The 18,528-nt window shown below is 45.5% G+C and overlaps 1 protein-coding gene across 1 annotated transcript in view; it reads left to right on the top strand.

Moving 5' to 3' along the window:
• Window positions 1-18,528, top strand: part of LOC139047104 (ATP-binding cassette sub-family C member 2-like) — a 628,131-nt gene that overhangs the window by 379,760 nt on the left and 229,843 nt on the right. The window lies entirely within an intron of this gene.

Here is an 18,528-nt window from a genome sequence, read left to right as displayed (position 1 = left end):
TAGGAATATGGGTCTCTTGGAAAAAGTACATACACATTATGATTATAATGTGATGTGATGCCACAATGAAACAGAAAGCAACGCATAGAAGTGGACGGCGCTTCCATGCCACCAAGGTTATTGGACAGACAGTACTTCAGAAGTGCCCGCAACACAATGTGTTGGCGGGCTAGTTGGTGTGAATCCATAAATACTTTGTTAAGCGCAAAACAATGGACACAAGAAAGACGACCGGCACAAGGCGCTACACTCAACTGACATCACTCTATTGCGTCGCTCCTTTATAAATAGTAGAATCTAGAACATGCGCAGTGAGCACCATGTGCAGAGACCACCAACAACCAATCACAAGAGCGTACTCATGCGACAGGATCCAAAAAACCATATTGAGCACTGCACAAGGTTAAATAAGGCACACTAATGCACTGTGACCCCAATGACTGTATAAAGAAAGCTTCCGCTAAATCTCGGGCGGTGGTATCACAGCACTTTTTCAAAATCGTAGTATCACAAAACATGGCCTTTCACTTCCATATTTTACAATGTTGAGCCAAATGGGAACCTGTGCCTGTTGGTATGGATTGCTTAGGTTCGCAATGTTTCATGATACTACGATTTTGAAAAAGAGCCGTGATACTACCGCCAGAGAGTTATCGGAAGTTTTCTTCATACAGTCATTGGGGTCACAGTGCATTAGTGTGCTTTCTTTAACCTTGTACAGTGCTCAATATGTTTTTTTTTATTCTGTCGCATGAGTGTGCTTTTTTGATCAGATGTTGGTGGTTCCTGCACATGGTGTTCACAGCGCATGTAATTCTAGATTCTGCTGTCTACAAAGGAGGGACGCAATAAAGTGATGTCAGTTGAGAGTAGCGCCTTGTTCTGTCGTCTTTCTTGTGTCCGTTGTTTTGTGCTAAAAAAGCAATGATGTATTCCTTGTGTGTGTTTGAAGACAGCTCCACACGCAGTAGCGATTCCAGTATTGCTGCCCAGTGGTTTAGCTCGCCGCAGTTTGAAGTGCCACAAAACATAAGGAGAGAAACCTGCATTATAGTCTTGTTGCAAACAAGAATATAACGTGAAATGCATTCCGAGGCCAGAAACTATAAAAAAAAGTTTCATGATGCACTGCTGTGCAGGGTTTTATAGCAAAGTCAAATACATTTAGTGTAAATATCACACTATGATGGTGCACAATGGTGGTAATCTGCAATAATATAAAAGGTGCCTTAATGTTACAACAAAAGCTGACATTACTTAATAATAGCCCTGTAAAATTTAGCATGCAGGGGCACCGCTTGGTTAAATAGTGATGTATTGTCTATGTACACAAGTATTACCCACGCATTTCTGCCATTGTCTAAATGACATAAATGAATGGGTAATACTTGTATACATAGATATTACATCTCTATTGTTTAACCAAGTGGGTAAACTATGTCTGCCTGACACAAAATTAGAATTAAACCACAAATTATATATATTCACCCTAACAGTAACACCTCACTTGAACTTCACAGTAAGTAGACACCTGTTGATGCCAGCCTCCCCCAATGCTAAACTGTGCTGCATGCTCTACAGAGAAATTATAGTGGTATCACTCAACTCTGAAGCAATTCAGGACTGCAGCACTGTAGAAGACATCTACAAATGTCCCATTTTATGCATAACAGCCTGAATTGCTTGCACATCTTACCAAGTGCAAATTACAATTTCTTCTTGTTTAGCATTTTTGCCTGCTAGACCACAATCCAATGTCATCAATATATTAACATATTACCTCAAAGAACCTAATTTGGCTTATAGGTTAACACCTTTGCATACTGCCACAGCTGCACTCTGTCATATGCGTTGCAATCATAAAGGAGTGCTGGTCCACCAGCACTCCAATGTCACTAACAGTGATCACCTACACAGCTAAGTAAATGGTCATGATTCAGGTGGCAAACAGCTAAGAGAAAAAAAAATCCACTCCCCTTGTGAGCTACAATACTGCAATAACTTGAGAGAGATGGACCCATTGCAGGCGGCAGACCTCTTCTCAGCTCCAGCACAACAGCAACTTGCCTTTCAGTAAAAGAAAAGGATTGATTAGTAATGATAAGTTACCTTGTTTTTGCTGAGTATCAATACAATCTGGCTTTCATGCATATCCACTCTCCGCTTTAGTATTACAACTGAATTATTCGTCAAATAAAAGAGTCTATGATAATACCCTTCGCTTCTCTTGTATGTCCAAATTTTTTCGCACTGATACCCCGTTTACTGCTTGCTTACTGACACGAATGCCTTGACTGCCCAGACATCATTCGAAGCAACACGTCTTGCTGCACCGCAAAAAGTTGCACCGAGGAAACACAGCAGGGCAGCCAGAGCAAAGAACTTTTTTTTCTGGTCACAATTAAAACGTGCACCCAAGCAAGAAAGTAACGATCACAGGTAGTGAGCGACTGCTATTGCCTCGAACGTTTATTTCCGTATTTTAACAGAAGTTCGTGTATCGGATACAGTATGCTCTGAAGCCAATACAAGCGTCAATACAAGAGCTCAACTGAACGCAGTTTTATTCTACGCTTTTAACGCGAGTGAACAAAAGCTTAGAAGTACCTCACGGAAATTGCGATCGAGCCAATCGCGCTACGACTGGAATCGATCTGAAAAGATAGGGTGATCCCTTTCCCCATTCATGCGTCATTTTTGCCCTAAGACGTTGCATAGTGGTCTTTTGAAACAATATTTCTGTACGCGACACCGGCTTACCACACAACATTTTAACACCTACGTTATGGAAACCAAATAAGATTAAAATGGGCTTACCTCATGAGCAAGTTACGAGCGCGCGTAGACTGTTGAACACCCGTGGAGAGCAAGCAGGCTATCCGTGTCCAAGCGCATACGTGCACCCAAACACAGGACAACTTCTTCGATGCCGCAGCGTGCAGAGTTTTGTACACGAAGTGAAAGACATCCAGCGCAAATATGTCCGCGCGATGACGGCAAATGACGAGCGCACAAGCGTACACAACACAGCGACAAATTCGGAACTTTGCCAATTCGAACGTGCCGAGACCCAAGCAGCGTAACCATCCATCGTTTCTGTTCTTCGCTCCCGATGCGTCAATCTCTCTTCCTTGGGGTCTTGCTCCACTCTTGAGCACAAATCAAGAGATATTTACGGCGAATTAACAACATTTACAACACAACTCGAAAAATGCCGGCTGACTACACATATGCACCTCCGTCAGCAACTCCTAACGGCCGCGCAGCGCGCGCTGCCCCTGGTGCCGCACTCTGTGAGCGTGGAGAACAGAACAGATTCGGTTTCGTTTTCGCATTTCTGCTTTAGTTACTGGAACTGCAAAACAATTGCTTGACAATTAATTGAATTCTAAAGTAGGAAAACGCTTTCTCTCCCACAAGTTAGTGCGTTTTATACAAAGGGAGAGAGAATTCAAAAAGCAGAAAGGCAGAGAGGTCAACCAAAGCATTTGCTACTGGCGATAGCAAACCCCTGTGCTACAATGAAATGCAAAGCAGTGCACTGCGATGCGTCCATAAGCTCTAGTACAGGGATAATTTGGGCTGGTTGGTGCATGTAATGAACGGGTGAATAATGAGTTGTGTCATAACATTACCCATGCATAAAGCACATGGAACTAATGGTGTTGCATCCTAGGTCAAAAAGAAATAAAGCTTGAATCGTTACATCTCGGCACTGGGCATTCTTTCTTTCCGTATTATTTTTTTCTTCTTTTTGACAGTATACACAGTACTAGCATGGTAATAGGTCCTTCATCTTCAGTCACCTTCCAGTAGTTTACACACATGTCGGTGCATGTTCGCGTTCTTTATTCTACCGTACAAGAACGAGCGCGCTTACCGGTCTTGTTTCAAGATGAAGCGCCAAATGTTTGCGATTACATCTTATCGCAAGAATTAGCACATGAACAGTGAAGATTATGCGTAATCGGCGAACATTGTTTAACTGCGCGAGCAAACGAACCACAAAGACAGCGAGGGACAAGGACGGGCGCAGACTTGCAACTAAAGTTTATTCCACAAGGTACACATATAAATACACACCCGACATACATCACTGCGCGTGCGCGAAAAAAGGGGAAGGTAAAAGAAAAGTAAAACCTTGTATATGCGAAACGCGACCTACCTACGCTCGTCAATAAACCTAATCTCACTGGTATGTAAATAAACTGAGGTGTCACTGACACATTGTTGTCCCTTCTTTTTAATATGGTACGCCTCGAGTAGCTCTCTGGCTCGGCTATCTCGGCAGCGGCACAAAATCTTTGTTTCCTTCATGATCGGCTTGCACGTGCACGCCAGGCAGTGGACAGGCAGGTGCCCATTCGTTTTATTTCTAATAGATAATTCGTGCTCACGCAAGCGCACATTCACACACCTTCCTGTTTGGCCAATGTAAACTTTGCCGCATGATAGAGGTATCTAGTATACTACTCCAACACTGCAAGCTACGTGGGAAATGGAGTGCTTAGTTCCGCACCCTTGGAAGTTATTTTTACTTCTTTCTATGCGCGAGCATAGCCCAGCGAGCTTACCGGGAGCCGAGAACGCTACCTCAACTCCATACCGTTTCACAACCTTTTTTAAGTTGTGGGAAGTCTTGTGAACATAAGGTACAACTGTCCGTTTCTTATTTTTGCGCTCCCTTGTGTCTTGAGCAACATTGCCTTCCGTCTTTGTCTTCTTAAGCACTGCCTCCACTACTGCTGAAATGACTGATTGCGGGAAACCGGCTTCTTCCAGCCTTACAATCTGCTTGTCAAAGCTTTCCTGTATTTTGTGCGTGCAGGACTTCCTTAAGGCTGATAAGATGCACTGGGTGGCTATTGCCCGCTTTACCGTTTTTGAATGAGCCGAATCGTAGGGCAACAATTTCTTTTGGGATCTTGGCAAAGGTTTAACATTCACCCATGAGCTAACAAAGGATAATAATATTCAGTTTTTAGACAACGCTATAAGCTTCTGTGACGACCATGTGTGCTGGAAATATAACCCAAGATCCCAAAAGAAATTGTTGCCCTACGATTCGGCTCATTCAAAAACGGTAAAGCGGGCAATAGCCACCCAGTGCATCTTATCAGCCTTAAGGAAGTCCTGCACGCACAAAATACAGGAAAGCTTTGACAAGCAGATTGTAAGGCTGGAAGAAGCCGGTTTCCCGCAATCAGTCATTTCAGCAGAAGTGGAGGCAGTGCTTAAGAAGACAAAGACGGAAGGCAATGTTGCTCAAGACACAAGGGAGCGCAAAAATAAGAAACGGACAGTTGTACCTTATGTTCACAAGACTTCCCACAACTTAAAAAAGGTTGTGAAACGGTATGGAGTTGAGGTAGCGTTCTCGGCTCCCGGTAAGCTCGCTGGGCTATGCTCGCGCATAGAAAGAAGTAAAAATAACTTCCAAGGGTGCGGAACTAAGCACTCCATTTCCCACGTAGCTTGCAGTGTTGGAGTAGTATACTCTATCCTGCGGCAAAGTTTACATTGGCCAAACAGGAAGGTGTGTGAATGTGCGCTTGCGTGAGCACGAATTGTCTATTAGAAATAAAACGAATGGGCACCTGCCTGTCCACTGCCTGGCGTGCACGTGCAAGCCGATCATGAAGGAAACAAAGATTTTGTGCCGCTGCCGAGATAGCCGAGCCAGAGAGCTACTCGAGGCGTACCATATTAAAAAGAAGGGACAACAATGTGTCAGTGACACCTCAGTTTATTTACATACCGGTGAGATTAGGTTTATTGACGAGCGTAGGTAGGTCGCGTTTCGCATATACAAGGTTTTACTTTTCTTTTACCTTCCCCTTTTTTCGCGCACGCGCAGTGATGTATGTCGGGTGTGTATTTATATGTGTACCTTGTGGAATAAACTTTAGTTGCAAGTCTGCGCCCGTCCTTGTCCCTCGCTGTCTTTGTGGTTCGTTTGCTCGCGCAGTTAAACAATGTTCGCTAATACCTACCAACTCGCCCAACAACAAGTTCTACTAAACTATGCGTAATCGATTTGTCTCAATGAATGGGCAGCTATTGTCAGAGACGAGATATTTTGTAAATATCATGGGAATGAGTTCAACCAACTACATTGCAGTTCAGCAGTGCCCTTTGACACTTGGGTTAATTGCTTGCCGCATTCGAAAATTTCCTCCGACCGTTGTACTTGGATCTATTGGCCGCCAGTCCCCTTCGAGACCATTTGTTTGCAAAATGTAAACGCAATTAGGGTCATTATACCACTCCCTGCGTTTCGGTACTGATTTAGAGTGCGCACAAGTTTTGGCGTATAGAGCACCAATGTCATTCCCAGTGCACCAGCACCTGAGTGCCGCAAGCTTGTTTACGTATACACGTATGTCCCCGGCTCTTCATTCACTTAAACATATATGGTGTGTTATTAACTACGAAGCGCTTAATTTGAGAACATTGCGAGAACACGCATATATTTGCGAATATGATCAGCGTTACTAAGCCCATATGCGCGGCAAACTGCGACCGGAATAGAAGATGCGTATATATATTTATACGATCTGTTATTGCAGCTTTTGTTAGAAGGCTAGCTCTCACATTTTGTACGCATCTTCATAATGCGTACAGTTTGCGTGTTCAATAAAGTATTGTTAGCTGAAACTTTATGAGTACGAGCGCTCATTCAGACAGCTTAAGTTTTCTCACAATATACGGATGTTCACATAACAAAAATACGGAATTCTCTCTGTTTCGTCCAAAACAGTGTATAGCCGTTATATGATTACAGTTCAAATGTACGTAAAGCTGAATACGGAGAGCACTTTCCGTATATCAACGGCAGATTTTGCCGTATTTTTGAAATATGACATACTTTCCGTATTTTTATCTGCAGTTCTCCGTATAATGACAGAAATCCTCCGTAAAATTACGGAAATTTTTTACAGTGTAGCATGCGTTTTTATACGAATTCGATTGGAGTATCTATAACTACAGGTTAAAAGCGTAATACCTGCTATGCGCTATATAGACGTTGACGAAAGCTTAATGTTAGCGTTGCTGATTATTTATTTATTTTGAAGGGTTCGCCATTTGTATAATGCTTTAGTACATACTTTATGCTCGATTTAGTTTGTAGCAATTTGCTCAATATGTCCGTTGCTACTCCCATCACCACCCACGCCCTGCAATCCTATATGCTGTGCTCGTGAGGGCCCTGATGCTCAACAAATATAAAAACAAAGAAGTCTGGCGGAACACATTCATGATGCATGTCCATGTAAGCAAAGTTTTCTTTGTTTTGGAAGACGGTGCATCAGAACACAACGTGCACGCCTCTTAGTTACGCATTAAGACGTGTCCATGCCTTCGGATCCTTGGATGATTGCTTCCTAAATCCCGTGGAGAAATTAAGAACACATGTAGCGCGAAAACAGACGTCTACTGGGACGGATCAACGGTGCGGGATATGTCCAAATTAGGTGCTCTATAAGTCGATAAAATTTTATGTCTACTGTGCCACGATTTCCAAAATTTGTGAGAGTACGGCATTCTGACGTCAGGGTGCGCCTGCGCAATTCACACCTGTTAGAAACAGACACCAAAGTTGGAGGCACAGGCTAAGGAAGCTTCGTTTATTAAAGAGAAATAATATTCCGGCAGGACCTATCTCTTTATGACTGTTAACGTTAATGCGATTAGCCTTCAAGCAGTGTAGCGAAACACCGTGTTGCTGAAGACATATTTATTTATAATCGGTAGCGGTCACTCTAAAATCTATATTACTTTGGTTGTATACGTGATATAAGCTGTCTTCGAGATCGGCCTACTTTACTATGACACTTACTGATATGACAGCGGCGCTATGGCAATGACGCAGTGACGGTAATGAAATGACGAAGGAATGCCCTCGATGGAACGACGAGTGCGATATCACGCCGACGGCACAATGAGAGGACGATCCCGATGGGACGATAACATAACGACGACAGCGCTACGACCGCGGCATCAGAACAATGGCGCGAATCGCGTGATGACCACGACACGGCGGTGTCAAGACACGGATGACGAAGGTGACGACTAAGGCATGCAAACAGTGATATCATCACGATTCCATAGTGATCGGATGGTTATGCTGGAAGGGGGAACGACGTCGATGAAATGACGAAGGCGTAACGACCGAATTGGATGAATCTTTAGAACAGTAAGCCGTTGGGCTTGTGGATTTGATGTAGTTGTTGGAAAGGGGAGCGCAGAATAATCGTTGCGGAAAAAGGAGACGCGGAAGCGAAAGACGCTCAGATGCGACTAAGTATATCTTCAGAGACGAACAACCAGGAGCGTTATTGCGCATACACTGCCATCGATGATTGTAAAAAAAATGTTTATATATATATATATATATATATATATATATATATATATATATATATATATATATATATACAGTATACATATATATATATATGCATACTATGTGTATATATATATACATATATATATATATATATATATATATATATATATATATATATAGATACATACATACAGTATATATTTACAGTATACAGCTCGTCAATTCGAACCGCAAGCAGAAGCCGCTTCAGTTCGAATTAACGAAAGTTCGAACTAACGAAAGTGAAGGAGAGCAACAGTACACTGCGATTTGGAAGCAGTAGGGCATGTCAGAAATTTGGCGTGTCAGAAAGTGATGGCGTGTGCCGCGGGCACACGCCATCTTCAAGTCGAAGCTCTGGGTCCGACTGTGCCACACCACCGATGTCCACCGAAACGAACGTTAGCCGAGGCTGAACAATATCACAATGATTCGCGACGGCCGATACCTCCTAAGCTGAAAACAGAGGTGCACAACCGATAAAGACTGCCGAGACAAAGACGCTGAACATGTGAAGGTGGCGAAGGCCCTGATTCGTTGGTTCTTGATTGCAAGCGCAGCTGCGACGTACTTGATTCGCTGTGTTTTGGCGCTTGCCGTGCCATCTCCGCACAACATTAGCAGCTGTACAAGATTTGCAAAGCCTCCGAGATTCGCAACGGGCAAGACGTCTTGGAGGTTACGTAGAACGGAGAGGCGGCAGCCGCCACTGCCTTCTGGCTGACCCCGCATCGGTTAGATTTTTTTCCGATTTTGCCCTCTCTCGCCGTTCTCTCCGTTTCGGAGGCAATACAGCCTTGTGTGTAGGCAGTAGGCGCTTTTCTCTGGCCGTGTGCCAGGTGAGCGTAGTTCGAATTATCCGTGAGGGAACCTTCTCGCGTTCGAATTAACGGACTTTTTTATACATGGACTTCTGTGGAGCTTGGCCGGACCAAATCGTACAGTTCGAATTATCCATAAATTCGAATTATTGAAGTTCGAATTAACGAGCTTTCACCGTCTATAGGTGTTTTCTTCAAAGTTCAGCACGCAGGACCCGACGTAACATACGCAGGAAAAAGACGACGAACTTTTTGGAAGACTTCTTTTACTTAACGTTTTCGGCTGGTGGACCAGCCTTCGTCAGAGTACAGTAACGCATGTACAACACATACACAGCTTTAAAGGCACCGTATCACGAGCAGAGGGCGCGCTATCTACACTGACTAGACCATACACTGCGCATCATAAATCATTATCATTGCACATTATGAATGATTATCGATGACACGCATTTTGGAATATACAAAAAATGAAATTCAGATGTGTTCACGATACAATACATACAAACATGACTCTCAAATAAGTGCCAGCGGTTACAATGGTTATGTGTAGTGAAAACAAAATGACTTACCTATGCAGATACAAAGGCGTGATGTTTAGCACATGGCATCTCTAAGTGCAACCTCGAATTATCTAAAAATTGATATGTTAACGTACAACTTCGAGCCACAGCGACATACGTCAAAAAGCCACATGTAAAATAGGAGACAGAAAAAAGCGCTGAAATCATGTGTGTACACTGTGTGGGAAGTGTATATTTGTGCTCAATCTAAAGTTAGACAGGTTAGTTTTGCTTTGTTTTCATTTATTCCAGACGAGACAGTGTTAAATTTGTGAATCAGGTAAGATTCGCGAAGCTCGCGGTCATGGTTGGTGCGGAATCCAGATTCGAGTATTGTTACTTTTAGATTATTAAATGAGTGGCCTGGCATGTTAACATGTTTCGAGAGTGGTAGATTTGGTTGGGATTTGGCATGTGACCTGTGGTTGTTAAAACGGATCCTGAAAGGTGTTTCAGTCTGGCCTATGTATTGCATGTGGCAAGTGCCGCACTCGAGCAAGTAAACTACGTTATATGAATCACAGTTGAAACTGCCTTTAATAGTGAACATGAATTGGCTGGCTGTACTGGTGGCAGTCAATGTAGGCGTTATATGAGCGCAGACTTTGCAACGTGGTTTATTGCAGCGGCTGCAACGGGTCGGGTTAGAAGTGGCGATTTTTGAGGACGTTAGTATGTCACCTATGTTTTTCGAACGTCTATACACGACACGAGGTGGCTCAGGAAAAATGGCTTTTAACCTGTCGCTTTGGGTAAGAATGTTATAGTGTTTGCGGAGTATGCCTGAGACCTTAGGGTTAGATGCGGAATGTGTGAGTATCAAATTAGCCGACTGGGAGCTACTGGGCTTGTTTCTGCCTTTAAGAAAGTCCATCCGGTCATATCCTGCCGCTCGGTGTATCGCGTCATCGATCATCTTCTCTGGATATTTACGGTTGAGAAGTTTCTTTTTGAGTTCCTGGCAACAAGATTAAAATCGCCTTCTTCGGAACATATGCGCTTAAAGCGCTGTGCCTGGCTATATGGAATCGCAGTCTTACAATGACGCACGTGGTTGCTTTCAAAATGAAGAAATTGATGATTATCAGTTGGCTTTTTGTAGAGTTTTGTGATTAGGCGTCCATCGGCAATGGTAATCGTGACGTCAAGGAAGTCTACAGATGACGGTGAGTAATGATGTGTGAATTTGATAGCGGGGTGTGCCTGGTTGAATGACGCAATGAAGTTTAGGAGTTCCGTTTCGCTATGCGTCCAAATACAAGATACATCGTCGATGAATATTTCATGTCACGATGAATATTTTTTGTGTCACGTCTTCCTTTCGTCCTTGTCTTTTTTACGCGCTATAAGCTTCACGATGTCTAACCAACAAGCCGAAATCACTGCATACAACTATGCAAGATGCCTGGGCCCGTTCATGCGCCGTACTTAAAGAGCGACGCAAAATCGTTCTGCCTGATGGTGAACAAGGTTCCCGTGGAGGAGCCGAAACGCCATTCCATCTTTACTTTTGTTGGTCGGTGCCATCTAATTTTCGTCATGCTTCAGATAGGGGTATTGTGGCTCGTCTCAGTACTGTAACGGTCAGTGTAAAATTCTTCCGTTGCTTTTGCTATAGATTGCTGACGACATTACCCTGCTTACGTTTCGGTGCATATATCTTGGTTTGTCCTATGCCAAGTTTCCTTCTCACTGATTTCATGCTGTGTCCATTTTTACGGCTTCCTCAGTCTTTCTCACCTTATAACTTCGAATATCCCTTATTGTCTTCTTGTTGAACAGTTTTGACAGTTCAGCGAATTTCCCTTATCTCTTGAGTTGGACACTTTCATTCTTTGCCTTTTCTTTATTAGGGCCAGTAAAGTTTCGTTCGTTCTCTGTCCTCGCTACACCGTTGGAACTTGAAGCTTCTCGGACGATGATCGGCAGTTGTTGATCAAGCGCAGGCAGGGAGCGATGAGATCAGATGTACAAGAAATATTTATACGTAAACTTTTCTATATACATGGCAGGTAAAACAAAGTCTCACTCTTCGACTGTCTCAATGACTGTTAGAGCCCAGACTCGTTTTAACGTACATAGTACGGAGGCTCACTGTTCTATCAGCTATCCTGATTTCAGCCAAGTCTCATGGACAGCATGTCGTCCCGATTTTTATCGCCCAAATACACAAAGAAAAAAAAGGCGGTAGGGCCGTTGACCCGTCCCACAGATTCAGTTGCCAATCAGAGTCAACCGTTTGTTAAGCCACAACCCACAGGGATGGGCTTACTCTTAAAAATAAACATATTGGAAAACAAAGCTCTTTTCCTTCTTCCCTAAAACTGCGTTGCCCTCTCATTTCTCCGTAGTTAGTGACGGGCTCAGCAAAACATGCCAGGCCCGAACAAGTTGTCGCTAGACCGCCTCAAATCCCAACGGCGTCTAGGCCACAAATGTCTCGGAAGCAGGGGCATCGACACCACGTAGTGCCGCTGTACTCAAAGTTTGGCCGTGTGGGAGACGGATGGCCCTCCTTGTCCTTCAAACTTATTGTCTACAAGACAAAGTTCTCCGAGTGCGTGTTTCCAAGACGCCGTCGTCCGAATGCACTCTTTACGTGTGCACCGCATTCCTACAGCGTGCACTGTAAGCTGGCCTTCGACACCACACAGGCAGTCACACCCAACAACAAGGCTGGCGATTGCGTTCCGGACGCGTAGAAGATTAGGTCCATGCTCACTGCATGTGCCACGGGGTCAGAGTTGCTAAGTCCTTCTTAACCTCGGCGACGCCTCCAATTAGTCAGGCACTCGGGCGCCAGACCCACAATACCTTGTACAGCGGTCCCTTTCAAGGCTGGTCTGTGTTACCGTCGGCGGACTGCCAAAACCGTGCGCACAATACCGACTTCCCGGAATCAGCACTCGCCCTCCTGGCGCCTGCCGCGACGCGTCACCCAACACCGCGCGGTGCCTGTGACCCCACATAACACAGCAACTGTCGCCCCGCTGACATGGGGGGAAGTGAACCCCCTCTCCATACACAAAGCACACGGCCGATTCGTGATACTTAAGAACACGAACAATCAGAGCGACCTTACAGGGCCTTTGTTACTTGGGAGAGCGTGCCTGCTGGTTGCCTTGGTGCCTTATCTCCTGCTTCAACTGCTGCCTCTGAACTCAGCCTAGTTGAGGTTCCATTCATTACCTCTATGTCATCTTTATCTCACTGTTCTAAGCCTGCATATTTGTTTGCAAGTACCAGCCTGAATTTGTGTACTTTTACCCTCCTGACTGCATCTAGGCTGGCCTGTTTCTTCTTGACGAATGTTTCTCTTTCTTTCTTCAAATTGAGATGAATCCTAGCCCTCACTAACCTAACACCCACAAACGCTCACGAAAACTTGTGGCCACTTTGCTGCTTATTTTAAGGAGACTTCGCAGTAGGAATGATGGACAGATGCACAGGTGGAAAGGGACAAGGACCCCGTGTTATCCGGGCGGCCGCGACGGCGGGAAACAGGAGAGACAATAGTGACCCACAGCCTTCCCCTGCGCCTGCGAGCGCAGCCAATTGACGGTTTGCAAAATAGTGAGCGCCTTCTGGCGCACAGCAGGCAACGCTGTAGTGCTCTGCGTGCGAGAGTAGGTGGTTAGAGAGCGAGTTTCGTTTCTCGGTTGCTGCATGGCATCTGCCGCGGCAACCGCGTGCGTTCATGGCGTCAAAAATGATTGAAGACGCCGTCACTCCGTTCCAGTTTTCGTACATGTCAGAGACCTCCGACTTCTCGAAGCATACCACTCAATCTGATCGCGTGTGGCAATATCTGCTTTCTATAACTACCACTATTCGCCAGGCTCATCGAGGCTCGGCACTGAAGGACGATTACGTTAACAATATCGTATATTCCGAGGCTGCTGATGCCAGCACGGGACTGATGCGAGCGAAATTCACTCCTTCAACAAAGAGCGCAGAACGCGTCGTCGAAACACGCTGTCGATGTGTCGCCGAATGTCCACACTTGGTTTCGCAGACTGGCCGCGCGCAGCAACCACCGTGCAATGTTTGCTTTTTGCTGCCGACACAGTATAGAGAGAACCAACTCTGCATTCATTTAACCGCGACCTAATCGTCCAGATGCTAAAATACTCACGAAAATAAGCACTTCATGGCCCGCTCCGTTTTCATTACAAGCGCCGTCGGCTGCTGCTTCGACAACCGGGAGCTAGGCCTGCCGGCTCGAGCGATCGGCGGCTGCCGACAAAGTCAGCGCGCCGAGCGTGATGTTCCGCTTAGGAGAGTTTATCCTACTAATATGGCCCATCTGGAATAAAGCAAAGCTTCACGGAGCTATTTGACTTGTTACGACGGTCCTTCTTTGGCGCACGGCAAATACGGGAATGGCTCAAACGACGCGCCGTTCTCTCGACTGTATACGCACTTATTGCCATCGATGAAGACGGTAGGCCTCGCTCGCTGGCCGTGGGTGTCGCCGGTTACGAAGAAGCTTCTGCTGGGAATGAAATGCATAGTTTTCTGCGAGCTCTTTGACTCATGTATCAATATTAAAAGGCTAAATAAGAAATACATTTGGCTATCTGTACACCATCGGCAGAAAAGAGCAAACCAGCTGAACTCCGTCGCACGGTGGTCACTCCGCGCTGCCCGTCGGTCGCACCAACTGCCTTCGAATGGTGTGTTTCGATCCCTTCAGTGGCGTAGTACTAGGCGCTGATTGTCATATGAGGCGCACTTTCGACATAACTTTATAATATTTAGTATAATAACATGTCAGCGACAACTGACTGACACCACTGCGCGTTCGCAAGCGCTGTCCGACCTCGTCCAGCTTGAGCTTTCCCTGTTCCGGCGAAATGCGGCTGCGTTTAAGGGTGTCTCGAAGCTTGCAGGCCGAAATAACCTCGCAGCGCTGGCATATGACATTTCAGTAGCAGCAAATAGCGCGATGAGAACCGGCTCTGCGAGGAGCGAGCAAGTTGTGTGCTGTGATGGCATCTCCGGCCGTCGCTTATCCATGCTGCTTTCCTCGCCGGATAGCTCTTCTCGGACGGAAACCGAAATAAACTCGTGCTCCGTTGGCTAGTGAAACACTTTGTGCACAATACGCACCACAACGAGCCGTCCTTTTCACGAAAATACCGCGATCATAACCACCACAAACCGTCGTCTCAAGGCGCGCTATAGCTGCGTTGGTTGTTCGTCTGCTTCTCGTATACCTAACCATGTAGAGGGCGCTCGTGACAGCCGTGTACACGCATGCGCAACAGTATTTTTGCAAACCGTCCATTTGACACAGCAGCATGCAGCTGCTTGAACACTTCATTCGTGGCACTGAGCAGGCTCAAGTCGATGCGCGGGGCAGCGGGGTGGAGGTTGAAGGACTGAAAATTAGGCCGAAAAAAAAAGCGCATATGCTCTGTGCCAAAGACAGGCAAGGACGAGTGGGTGTTGACGCGGACAGGCACGAACTTTCAACTAAATTTTCTTTCTGTCAAAGGCGTCCATACAGAGAGCTTACTACACATGCGAAATGGTGCCGCATACAAGCAAAACTATTGGAATCGGAGCATGATGACTACGTCACCGCGACATGCCATACATGAAACTTTCTTCGCTGCCAAACCTAAAAAAAAGAAATTGAAGTTTCACTAATACTTGCGCTCCATCTCGAGTCAATAGAAAACGGTCCGATCAGCTCTATGGCCAGGGAATTCTTGATTTTGCCCAGCATCTTGATCCTTCAAAGCCGCGGATCGCACATGTAAAATCTACAATGCGCAGGCAATTGCGCAATACCGTTGTTTCTTGTCGAAAGCTCATTTTAAATATTATGGGGTTTTACGTGCCAAAACCACTTTCTGATTATGAGGCACGCAGTAGTGGAGGACTCCGGAAATTTTGACTACCTGGGGTTCTTTAACGTGCACCTAAATCTAAGTACACGGATGCTTTCACATTTCGCCCCCATCGAAATGCGGCCGCCGTGGCCGGGATTCGATCCCCCGACCTCGTGCTCAGCAGCCCAACACAATGCAAATTTTTTTTTGCACGATCAGTGAAGCAGCGGCTCTAGTTTGCCCGAAACACTGTACCTAGCTAACAATATATATATATATTTTTTAAATAAAGGAGGCAACAGGGAACATTATGCAATCAGAAAGCGAAAAAAGCGCTGCGAAAAAATTACCGCGACCACCATGATCAGACCTTCTGGCTCAGAGACCCCAAGGCCAGCACATTACCACTGCGCCACGCCGGCACTTGTTGATTTGTAAATTTGTAAATATTCTACCATGTCAGCACAGAGCCACTGTTTCAGTTAGTGCTTACATGTCTCGCATAGACATGGTAGATGCGCTATCACACCGCGTTCAAAATTTGCGCCTCAATCAGGTAGAAGTTGTTACTCGTATTGAACAGTATGCCTTGAAGTGGCAGAGCACTCACTTTTCTTTCGCTATAGTGGTATGTTAACTGGAAAAATGTCTTAACCGCCGACCCGGGACGCTGTACGGGCTGTCACTGCCGATTTTGATAGGCGTTTCTTGCTTATCGCGCAAGGGAAATGACACATTTTATTGGTTCAATAATGAGCTTCATTCGACTTCTGTGTAGTCAGATTATCTCCCTCAGAAAAGGTTCTGCTAGTACAGCTGGTAGCTTCGGCGATAGCCCATATACTGGAACCCCGTTACATCGGATCGCGTTGTTTCAGGTGCTGACAGTGTAGAAACAAAAGCAATGGCTTATAGTGAAAAGTACAGATGCGAAAGCTCAGCCATAGAGTATTTCTTTCCTCGTTAGGCTTGTTTGTTGCTGAGCCGAGATAGCTCGTAGACTAAATTAGCGGGTACGCTAGGCTTAACCTTCGGCGGAAGGGAACAATGTCAACACGATTAAATGTGTGTATTTGAGCCTGAGAGACTTCTTGCTATATTTTTTTAGTACAAAAGAAATTTGAAGCACACGAATTGCCTCAGGTTTGTATTCGATACGAGAACATGAATCAACTGAATTTTGTTTCTGCAGTTAAAATAATTAGTGGGTTTTACGTGCCAAAACCATTATCTCATCATGAGACACGCCGTAGTGGGGGACTCCGGATTAATTCCAGCAACATGAGGTTTAAACTGCACCTACATTTAAGTAGATGGGTGTGTTTGTATTTTGTCCCCAACTAAACGCGGCCGGCGTGGCCGTGATTTTATCGTGTGTCTTCGTGCTTAGCAGCGCCACACCAAAGCCACTAAGCAACCGCGGCGCATATTTGTGCACCTAATACGCCAGAAATGCAGGGAACAGCGATAGAATGGCTTTTCAGTAGATAACCCTGACGGGATCCCCCTACCCTTAGAGACAGTGAATGGCAGCGCGACAGTGCTTGTTGCCACTATTAGAACATTATAAAAGATCATAAAATACTTGGATTCTATAGCGAGAATACCAAAATAATCGCTTGTGGAATGCGAAAGAATGTGAACAGGAAAAGAATGTACGTGTAGCGAAATAAAAGAAAGAAAAAAAAAAACCCAATTCGGACAAAATCGGTGGCAGGCTTCCATTCGAATGCGTCCAAACGGCAGCTGGGTTTGTATATTACGGGCCGGCTTCATGTAACTGCCACAACTCTCAGTCATCTCATCATCATCATCATCACCAGCCTGGTTACGCCCACTGCAGGGCAAAGGCCTCTGCCCTCCAACAGTCACCTGTTTCATAACAAATATAAACGCAGTAATCGCTTGCGTAATCGCTTACAAACAAATGTAAAATCATTACAGGAAAACGTCAGTGGCATGATATGAGACGTGCGGTGAATGTGCAGGAAAATAAACTTGCGCTGCTGCGGAGGAAGGAGCCCTCGTTGACGCCACGTGAATAGAATAAAACTTGGAGGACGCTTAAGCTTCCATTGTAAGAGTTGAACGCAATGGCGTTATCTGGCCCCGTTTTTCATTAATTTCACACAATTACCTAATTCATAGCTGTCATATTCTCACCGGGATGAGAATAGCCAAAAGGGATGGGAAATACAGAATATATACACAGGGAGGCGGCTGCAGCCTAGATAGCAGAACGACCATACCCCGACCGCCGTCTCTCTGGCGCATCTTCCATGCTGGGCAGGATGCGTGCTTCAGTGCGCGGGAACGGCGCGCAACGCAGAACCCCCGCCGGCGGCAGCGCCGTCTCGGCGCCCACGGAGTGTCTCGAAACACAAGGCTTAAGCCGGGAGACGCGCGCGATGTCCGTGGCGGACGTGGCAGGTGATGGAGCGATCCGATGGAGCGATCTCGTGCGTGACGTCATTGATCTGGCACTAGCGGGAAAGAAGCTTGGACGATCGAGAAGCCAACGTGGCGGCAAGGTTTCCAGCGGCGTAATTAGTAATGTTTATTAGTAACTAGTAATACTACAATTAGTATTCAGTACAATACTCGTAATTATTTATGTAGGCACCAGTGCCTGTATCGAACACAGTTCATTACACACTTCATTAAGTTAAAGACAACAACCCTTACTAGGTGTCCCTACCACACCCAGTCTCCGCGGCCACTCAGGCATACCTCAAACGGCAGCTGGAAAAGGGATTTGTGTTTAAGTTTCCGCGCTACAGAATTACGTTTTCTCGTATATTGAAATTACAGTCCAACGCAGGTTGTGTGTAAGTCATTCATTAGTGTGTGTAAGTCGTACATTAGTGTAAGTCGTAAGTCGTGTGTAATATGCAGGTTGTGTGCAAGTCGTACAT

Source organism: Dermacentor albipictus, chromosome 6 (assembly GCF_038994185.2).
Source record: "Dermacentor albipictus isolate Rhodes 1998 colony chromosome 6, USDA_Dalb.pri_finalv2, whole genome shotgun sequence".
NCBI lineage: Eukaryota > Metazoa > Arthropoda > Arachnida > Ixodida > Ixodidae > Dermacentor > Dermacentor albipictus.
Note: the sequence above shows the minus strand (reverse complement) of the source record. Positions and strands in the feature narration are given on the sequence as shown.